At 54.1% G+C, this 8,313-nt stretch overlaps 2 non-coding genes across 2 annotated transcripts; both read left to right on the plus strand.

Moving 5' to 3' along the window:
• The first annotated feature begins 6,815 nt into the window (after positions 1-6,815).
• Positions 6,816-6,897, plus strand: MIR181A (microRNA mir-181a). Its single transcript, NR_129124.2, has one exon. It is a non-coding gene; the product is annotated as a microRNA mir-181a (primary transcript).
• A 157-nt stretch (positions 6,898-7,054) lies between these two features.
• On the plus strand, positions 7,055-7,134 carry MIR181B (microRNA mir-181b). Its single transcript, NR_129125.2, is given in 1 exon segment — positions 7,055-7,134. It is a non-coding gene; the product is annotated as a microRNA mir-181b (primary transcript).
• Positions 7,135-8,313: the final 1,179 nt, after the last annotated feature.

Raw genomic sequence — 8,313 nt, forward strand, 5'->3', positions numbered from 1 at the left:
AGTTTGGGTTGGGGTAGAAGGCAAGAGGGGAAGCCCTCAAGGGCTAAACGCAAGCGGGTGGAAGAGTTAACGGGCCTGAATGTCTCGATTGGCAATCAGTGCTGGCAAGTCCCTCTCCCCAGCTGTGGCTCGTTAAGTCTCCCGCGGACCCACTAGGGCCCGTGGTCGGCAAACTCAGGAGTCCACAGAGCCAAATACCAACAGCACAACGATGGACATTTCTTTGGAGAGCCACATTTTTTAAACGTAAACTTCTTCTCACGCCACTTCTCCAACATAGACTCGCCCAGGCCGTGGTGTTTCGTGGAAGAGCCACACTCCAGGGGCCGAAGAGCCGCCTGTGGCTCGCGAGCCGCGGTTTGCCGGCCACGGCACTGGGCCTTGAGCTCTGGTGCACGGTTAGGCTAGCAATCCAAGCAGGGGAAGGTCCGTTGAGGAAATGCGGTTGCAGGTCGGCCGCACATTTCCGCGGGGGAGTATTTCCTTCTGTTTCCAGAGTTTTGATCTATCCTTCTTCAGCTCGGATATTGGAAAGCAACGGAGCTGCTTTTGGAAAGAAAGGAGGAGGAGGAAGAGGAGGGGGTGGAGAAGGGGGAGGAGGGGCGGGGGAGGAGGAGGAAGAGGAGGCTCGCGCACCCAGAGGTTCAAGAACGAGATGAGAAGTTTTATTTGTTACAAAATAGAGAGCCTTCAGCCCCTCGTCTGGGTCAAAAGAACAAAGGAGAAGCCCATTAAGCCTCCTTGCTCTTCAAAGGGAAAAGGATGGAGGGTTATGTGTTGTGACAGATTGAGATCAAATGGATTTGCCGGGGGCTCTGGGGACGCGGAGGGGAGGTCTGGCTGGAGAGACCACGTGGCACCAGGGGTGACCCTGAGCAGGGGCGGGGGGGGGGGGTGGAAATGCCAAGTTCTAGGTTCTTAAATGCATTTTAAAAACGAGCAAACAGAAAAAGAGATTAAAAAAACTTAGAATAGGGGCCGGGCCGGCGTGGCTCAGGGGCTGAGCACCGACCTAGGAACCAGGAGGTCAGGGTTCGATTCCCTGGTCAGGGCACAGGCCCGGGTGGCTGGCTCGATCCCCATTGTTGGGTGTGCAGGAGGCAGCCGATCCATGATTCTCTCTCATCACGGATGTTTCTCTCTCTTCCTCTCTCTCCCTTCCTCTCTGAAGTCAATACAAATATATATATATTTTAAAAAGACTCATTTTATGCAGTTTCAAGGGTAGAACATGGAATAAAATGTGTCCTCCTTCTGCCACCTCCACCAGCCCATGGACTCTCTCTCTCTCTCTCTCTCTCTCTCACACACACACACACACACACTCACACTCTCTCTCTCTCTCACACTCACACACTCTGTCCTAAATAAGAAATGCCACATTATGGAAAAATATACTATTTACAAGTATATAAATACCCTGCATTTTGGGAGACATCTGTTTTCTATTTCTCAGAATGCCATGTAAATTCCCCCCCCCCCCATTATTTCTCCTAAAGGACTCCAGACTCACACGCATAGATGCCCATCTCGTTCGAAATGCTTACTGCCCATTCCTGTAAGATATCATCAGCCACCGTGGAGGCTTACACACATTGTACCCCCAGCCCCGCCCGTGTCGACCTAGGAACCAGGAGGTCAGGGTTCGATTCCCGGTCCAGGGCACATGCCTGGGTTGCAGGCTCGACCCCCAGTGTGGGGCGTGCAGGAGGCCGCCGATCCGTGATTCTCTCTCATCGTGCGTGTTTCTACCTCTCTCTCTCCCTCTCCCTTCCTCTCTGAAATAAAAAAAATATATAGATTGAAAAACAAAAGAAAAGAAACGCCGTTGGAGGCGCCCTCTCCGGAGCGCGGCTGACTGCCGTGTCTCCGGCTCGCGGAGAGCAAGCTGCGCCGAGAGATAAACCCGGCGTGAGGCCGGGCCAGCGGCAGCCGCCAGCGTTCTCGGCGTTGGTGCAAACTGGAGTTCATTACCGCCCAGAGGCGCCGGCCGGAGAAGCCTGGAGAACACATCAGCGTACGGTATTTCTAAAGGCTTTCTCACAGGATGTTTATTTTGGGGGAAAATATCTCCTCGAAAATGATTTTAGTAAAAAAAAAAAAAGACATCCAAGAAGGCTAGAATACTTTCTCCTAAGAACATTAATACTGACGACATCTTAACTATTAGTAAAATAAGCCCTTCCTTCCTTCCTTCCTTCCTTCCTTCCTTCCTTCCTTCCTTCCTTCCTTCCTTCCTTCCTTCCTTTCTTTTTGTTGTTAATCCTCACCCGATGATATTTTTCCACTGATTTTTAGAGAGAGAGGAAGGAAGAGGGAGAGACAGAGAGAAACGTCGATGTGAGAGAGACACATCGATAGGGTTGCCTCCTACACGCACCCCAACCAGGGCCGGGGGCCCCACCTGCCACCAAGGGACGTGCCCTTGACCGGAATCGAACCCGGGGCCCTTCAGTCCACAGGCCGACACTCTATCCACTGAGCCACACTGGCCAGGGCTGTGTCTCTTTACGTGGGCTGTGGGACACGGTTTCCTCGTGCTGAGACTTAAAAAAATAAATAAATGTTGTTATTGATGTGACATTGACCGACTTTCGGGGGGTGGGGCGTCACGTGCCCCCGTCCTGGCCCTCCAGAGTTCGCTGCCTTGGACGATGGCACCGTGAGCCAGCACACCGGCCACTCCACTTCCTTGGAGTCCAGGGACCTCGTTTCTGAGCGCCGCTTCTTCCAGGCAGCCCTCCGTGCTTGGAGGGGACATGCCTTCCTGGGCCCATGCTCGGTGCTTAAAGCAGAGAATGCGGTGGGTCCCCAGGGCCTGGGGTGAGTAGGCAAAGATTCCTCCTGTGCCCTTGAGTTCGTGCCGATGGCCATTCCGCTGAGCCCATCGGATGAGCCGGCCGTCTGTTCCGAGCACCCATCCCGCAGGACTATTACATCAAATCTGTTATAATTAGATTTTACAGGTGTATCCCGCCCGGCCGGCGTGGCTCAGGGGTTGAGCATCGACCCACGCACCAGGAGGTCACGGTTCGATGCCCGGTGAGGGCACAGGCCCGGGTTGCGGGCTCCATCCCCAGTGGTTGGGCGTGCAGGAGGCAGCCGGTCCATGATATTTGTCTCGCATTGATGTTTCTCTCTCTCCCTCTCTCTCTCTAAAATCAATAAAAATTCTTTTTTTAATTTTTATTTTATTGTTTAAAGAATTACACATAGTAGTACATATATCTCTTTTTTTCCCCCCATTGACTTTCCCCCAGCCTCCCCTACGCCCTGTCACATGCCCTCATCCCCCCACCCAGTGTCTTGTGTCCATTGGTTGTGCTTATATGCATGCACACAAGTCCTTTGGTTGATCTCTTTCCCCCCCTCCCCAACACTCCCCAGCCTTCCCGCTGTAATTTGACAGTCTGTTCGATGAATAAAAATTCTTATAAAAGGGATCATGCTGGAGTGAACCGAAATCCGGGTAATGAGTATCAGAACTCAATATCGAAAATGTGTATGAGCTTTCCATTTTCCCCAACGATAGCACTTTGTATAAAATGAAAGCCACAAGAGCCCTGACCGGTGTGGCTCAGTGGATAGAGCGTCGGCCTGCGGACCGGAGGGTCCCAGGTTCGATTCCGGTCAAGGGCATGTACCTTGGTTGCGGGCACATCCCCAGTGGGGGGTGTGCAGGAGGCAGCTGGTCGATGTTTCTCTCTCATCGATGTTTCTGGCTCTCTGTCCCTCTCCCTTCCTCTCTGTAAAAAAATCAATAAAATATATATTTTTTAAAAAGTTAAAGCCACAAGAAAGACGCTTTTGGTCAAGAGGCCGCTGTGTGCTTAGCGTTCCCGAGTTCTGCTAACCTCATCCATGTCCAATTCTTTTCTAAAATCCTACAGGTGGTATTTCGTGATACAAATTTTTTTTTTTTTAATGTACCATCTCTCACCCTTCTTCCGCCACCCTCCCCGTGCAAACATTCGTTTTATTGCAGAGCCGGTGTTTCCTTAGAGCGCGGGGGAAATGACGCTGTGCGTTACATACATTGTTCCGCACGGGCTGAGTGGAAAACCACGCGCATCCTGTTGATGGGAAGCGCAGATGCCGCGTGATGTATGGAGCCAGGAATGCGTGCCCGAGACCTTCCCGAAATAGCCAGGTTCGCGAGTAACCCCGTCGGCGGAGAAGGAGGCCGAGGAGCTTGGGGGGTGGGGGGGACTCTGGGTGGCTGGCCGAGTTTTGAACGGAGCCTGGAGCATGGGAGTGATGTCATCCGTACTCTAAAAATACGACGGTCACGCTCGGCCTGGAGCGGCGCGTGAGAGCATCCTGAAGTCGTGTTTGATGGTTTCCCAGGGAAAAACAATAAAACCCCAGCAGGTGTTTTTCTGATTACGCCTTTCCCGTCTCCTCCAGAGGCATTTTTTCAACAGTCGGATGCGTTTTTTCCCTAGAAAAATGCTTATTTTCTGGGACGCGCATGGGACTCTGAACTGGCCAAGATTGAGGCGCGTGATTTTAAAAATCCCCGCGGAGTCATGTCGTGTTCCTGACGTGGCTGTGTGGACTGAGGGTTACTTTTGAAATTATTATTATTTTTTAATTTTTAAATATATTTCTTTATTGATATCAGAGAGGAAAGGAGAGGGATAGAGAGATAGAAACATCCATGAGGACAGAGAACCATGGATCGGCTGTCTCCTGCATTCCCCCTACTGGGGATCGAGCCCACAACCCGGGCCTGTGCCCTTGACCGGAATCAAACCTGGGACCCCTCAGTCTGCAGGCCGATGCTCTATCCACTGAGCCAAACCGACCAGGGCTATTATTATTATTTTTAAATGTGTTTTTATTGATTTCAGAGAGGAAGGGAGAGGGAGAGGGAGAGAGAGAAACATCCGTGTGAGAGCGACACGTGGATGGGTTGCCTCCCGCACGTGGGGATCCTGCCAATGGAGGTACGTGCCCTTGACCTGGAATCGAACCCACGCCCCTTGGGTTCCCAGGCGGACGCTCTAACCGGGGAGCCACGCGGGCGAGGGCCACGCTGCCTCGCTTCCTCCTGGAGCAGCCGGAGCCCCAATGGCACAGGGACGGCCCCGCAGGACCCGCGTCCGCGTGACGGGCTGTGCGCCTGGGCCCGTGGTCGGCAAACCGCGGCTCGCGAGCCACAGGCGGCTCTCTGGCCCCTGGAGTGTGGCTCTTCCACAAAATACCACGGCCTGGGCGAGTCTATGTTGAAGAAGTGGCGTTAGAAGAAGTTTACGTTTAAAAAATGTGGCTCTCCAGAGAAATGTCCATCGTTGTGCTGTTGGTATTTGGCTCTGTTGACGGATGAGTTTGCCGACCCCTGGGTTAAACTATGAATCTCTCCACAGCTACGCTCTGTCCTGAAACTGTTCAAATGAACGAGAATGAAGAATAAACGCCGCCTCCTACCCCCTTCTCCCCCCCCCCCCACCCCCCGTGTCCGCATCAGCGCCCACGCGCTCCATGTAGGTCACGGCGGCCGCGGGGGAGAGGGCTGGGGACGCAGGGACGGGAGATGCTCTATTTCACACTCTTGCCCTCTGGACGGCCCGGCGGAGGCCGTCACTTAGATTTCACACAGGCCGTCACACAGGAGGGAGCGTCCGTGCGGGAGACGGACAGCGGGAGCAGCCGGTCCCCGCGGCCTCCCGGCGGCACCGCCTGCCGCCTCCTCGCGCTCCCCTGTCAGCTCGCGTTAGCCTGCGCCGGGTGGGAAAAGCGCTATTTCCTGTCTTCCGTGGCCCCCGGGCTCGAGGCACAGAAATTGCTTTGGTTTATTTATGACCTACTGACCTTCAGCAGCACCGAAATGCCGGGTGGTCTTCCAGGCCAGGGGAGGAGAAATCAGAACTAAAATAGACCTCACCGCGATGCACAATGGTCTTTAAAAAAAAAAAATTCTATATAATAAAAGGCTAATATGCAAATCAACCGAATGGCGGAACAACCGGTCGCTATGACGCGCACTGGCCACCAGGGGGCAGACGCTCAACGCAGGAGCTGCCCCCAGCCGGCAGGCGCAATGCCAGCCAAGGCAGGTGCCAGCGGGTGTCCCCTATTGCCCCACAGATCGGCCCTGATCGCCGGCCAGGCCTAGGGACTCTACCCGTGCATGAAATTTGTGCACCAGACTTAGAGTATACTAGAGACCCAGTGCACGAATTCGTGCACTGGTGAGGTCCCTTGGCCTGGCTACTGATCGGGGCCAATGGGGTGGGGGGCAACCGTCCGGGGGGAGGGACTGTGGGAGGTTGGCCGGCGGGCTGTGGGGATAGACCGCAGGAGGTGTGCCGGCCACAGGAGGTTGTCTGTGGGAGTGCACTGACCACCAGGGGGCAGCTCCCGCATTGAGCGTCTGCCCCCTGGTGGTCAGTGCACGTCATAGCAACCAGCCGACCAGTTGACCCGTCGTTCAGTGACTAGGTCGTTCGGTTGTTTAGGCTTTTATATAGATAGATAGATAGATAGATAGATATTTATTGATCTCAGAGAGGAAGGGAGAGGGAGAGAGAGAGAGAGAAACATCCATGATGGGAGAGAATCACGGATCGGCTGCCTCCTGCACGCCCCCCACTGGGGATGGAGCCCGCAACGCGGGCCTGTGCCCTGACCGGGAATCGAACCCTGACCTCCTGGTTCATAAGTTGACGCTCAACCCCTCGGCCACGCCGGCCGGGCCGTTCTTACTCCTTTTGGACATGGCTTCAAGCGACTCCGCTGTCTGTCCCCCACCCCCTCCCCGCCCGGTACCTGCAGGGACGGGGGAGCCGGCCGGTTCTGCGTTGGACGAGGTTTGCTTCAGTGAACATTCAACGCTGTCGGTGAGTTTGGAGTTAAAGTCAAAACCATCGACCGTTGATTGTACCCTATGGCTAACCATCACCTGCCAACCTACCTACCTGCCTACGGCTAACCATCACCTGCCAACCTACCTACCTACCTACCTACCTACCCGCTACCTACTCCTCGACGGCTTCCGAGTCCGCGGGCGGCGGGACGCCCCCACCCCCGGGCCGAGGCGCGGTGGTCAAAGGTCACAATCAACATTCATTGCTGTCGGTGGGTTGAGCGGTGCGGACGAGCTCACGGAACAATGAATGCAACTGTGGCCCCGTTTTCCACGGCGGCGGCCGAGCGAGAGCGTCCGGCTCCGAAAGGCACGCCGTCCGGAGGGGGAGCGTCCGTGGGAGGGGCGTCCCGTAGTCCCCCCGGGCTCACGTACTCGGTTTCTGTCGCGTGTTCGGGTTTGGAGGAAAAAGGCCCTCGTTTGGACAGAGAGGAATGATACTTGTCTGCACTTCTGTGTGTTAAAAAAAAATAGAGAGAGAACTTGGGGAGAAAAGGCTGACGTTTTGTGCGGGATCCACCGCATGAACGTGTATGTTAGCGGCCTTGGGGCTGTCGCAGGGGTTGAAGGAGGAGGCAGACGGGCATCTGAGAGTCAGTGACGCCCAAGATTGATTCTCAGAGCTCCACACCCAATGAGCTGATTCTCTCTCTTTTTTAAAAATAATTTTTGTTGATTTCGGAGAGGAAGGGGGAGAGAGAGAGAGAGAGAATGAGAGAGAGAGAGAGAGAGAGAGAGAGAGAGAGAGAGAGAGAGAGAGACATCCATGATGAGAGAGAATCACGGATCGGCTGCCTCCTGCACGCCCCACACTGGGGATGGAGCCCACAACCCGGGCCTGTGCCCTGACCAGGGAATCGAACCCTGACCTCCTGGTTCCTAGGTGGAGGCTCAACCATGGAGCTAAGATGGGTTGACTCGTTATGTGAAACAACAGATACAATGAACCCTGAAAAGGTAATGCAAGTTCAGGGGAAAAGAAAAAAGAAAAGGATGGAAAGGTTTGGGGGAATGGTTCCAATTCTTCTCCCCGCCGTGGACCGCAAACGAAATGCGTGCTTTGAACTTTACAGAGTTTAAAGGATTTTTCTAGGGTTATTTTTGGCTGTGCATGATTTTTCTCTTAGACGCTGACTTTAAAGCCCAACGTTCCCCTGGACCTGAAGGTAAGAGAAATTCCCCGCTGGGAACAGGTTTTTCTTATTTTCGCAAGATTGTCAACTATAGCCAGCAAGAGCAGCCACCATTTACTTAGCAGTCAAATCGTTATTTCTACTAATCCTTGCTTTTACTTCCACAATGCTATGGCAGTCATATGTACACCGAGTGGCCAGATGATGATGACCTCTGAACGCATAATAATCTGGCCACTCAGTGTGTGTGTGTGGGGGGGGGGGCGAGGGGGGGTCAGGGGAGACAGACAGGGCGTCCCGGGGAGAGAGAGG

The sequence above is a fragment of the Eptesicus fuscus genome, chromosome 24 (assembly GCF_027574615.1).
Source record: "Eptesicus fuscus isolate TK198812 chromosome 24, DD_ASM_mEF_20220401, whole genome shotgun sequence".
Taxonomy (NCBI): domain Eukaryota; kingdom Metazoa; phylum Chordata; class Mammalia; order Chiroptera; family Vespertilionidae; genus Eptesicus; species Eptesicus fuscus.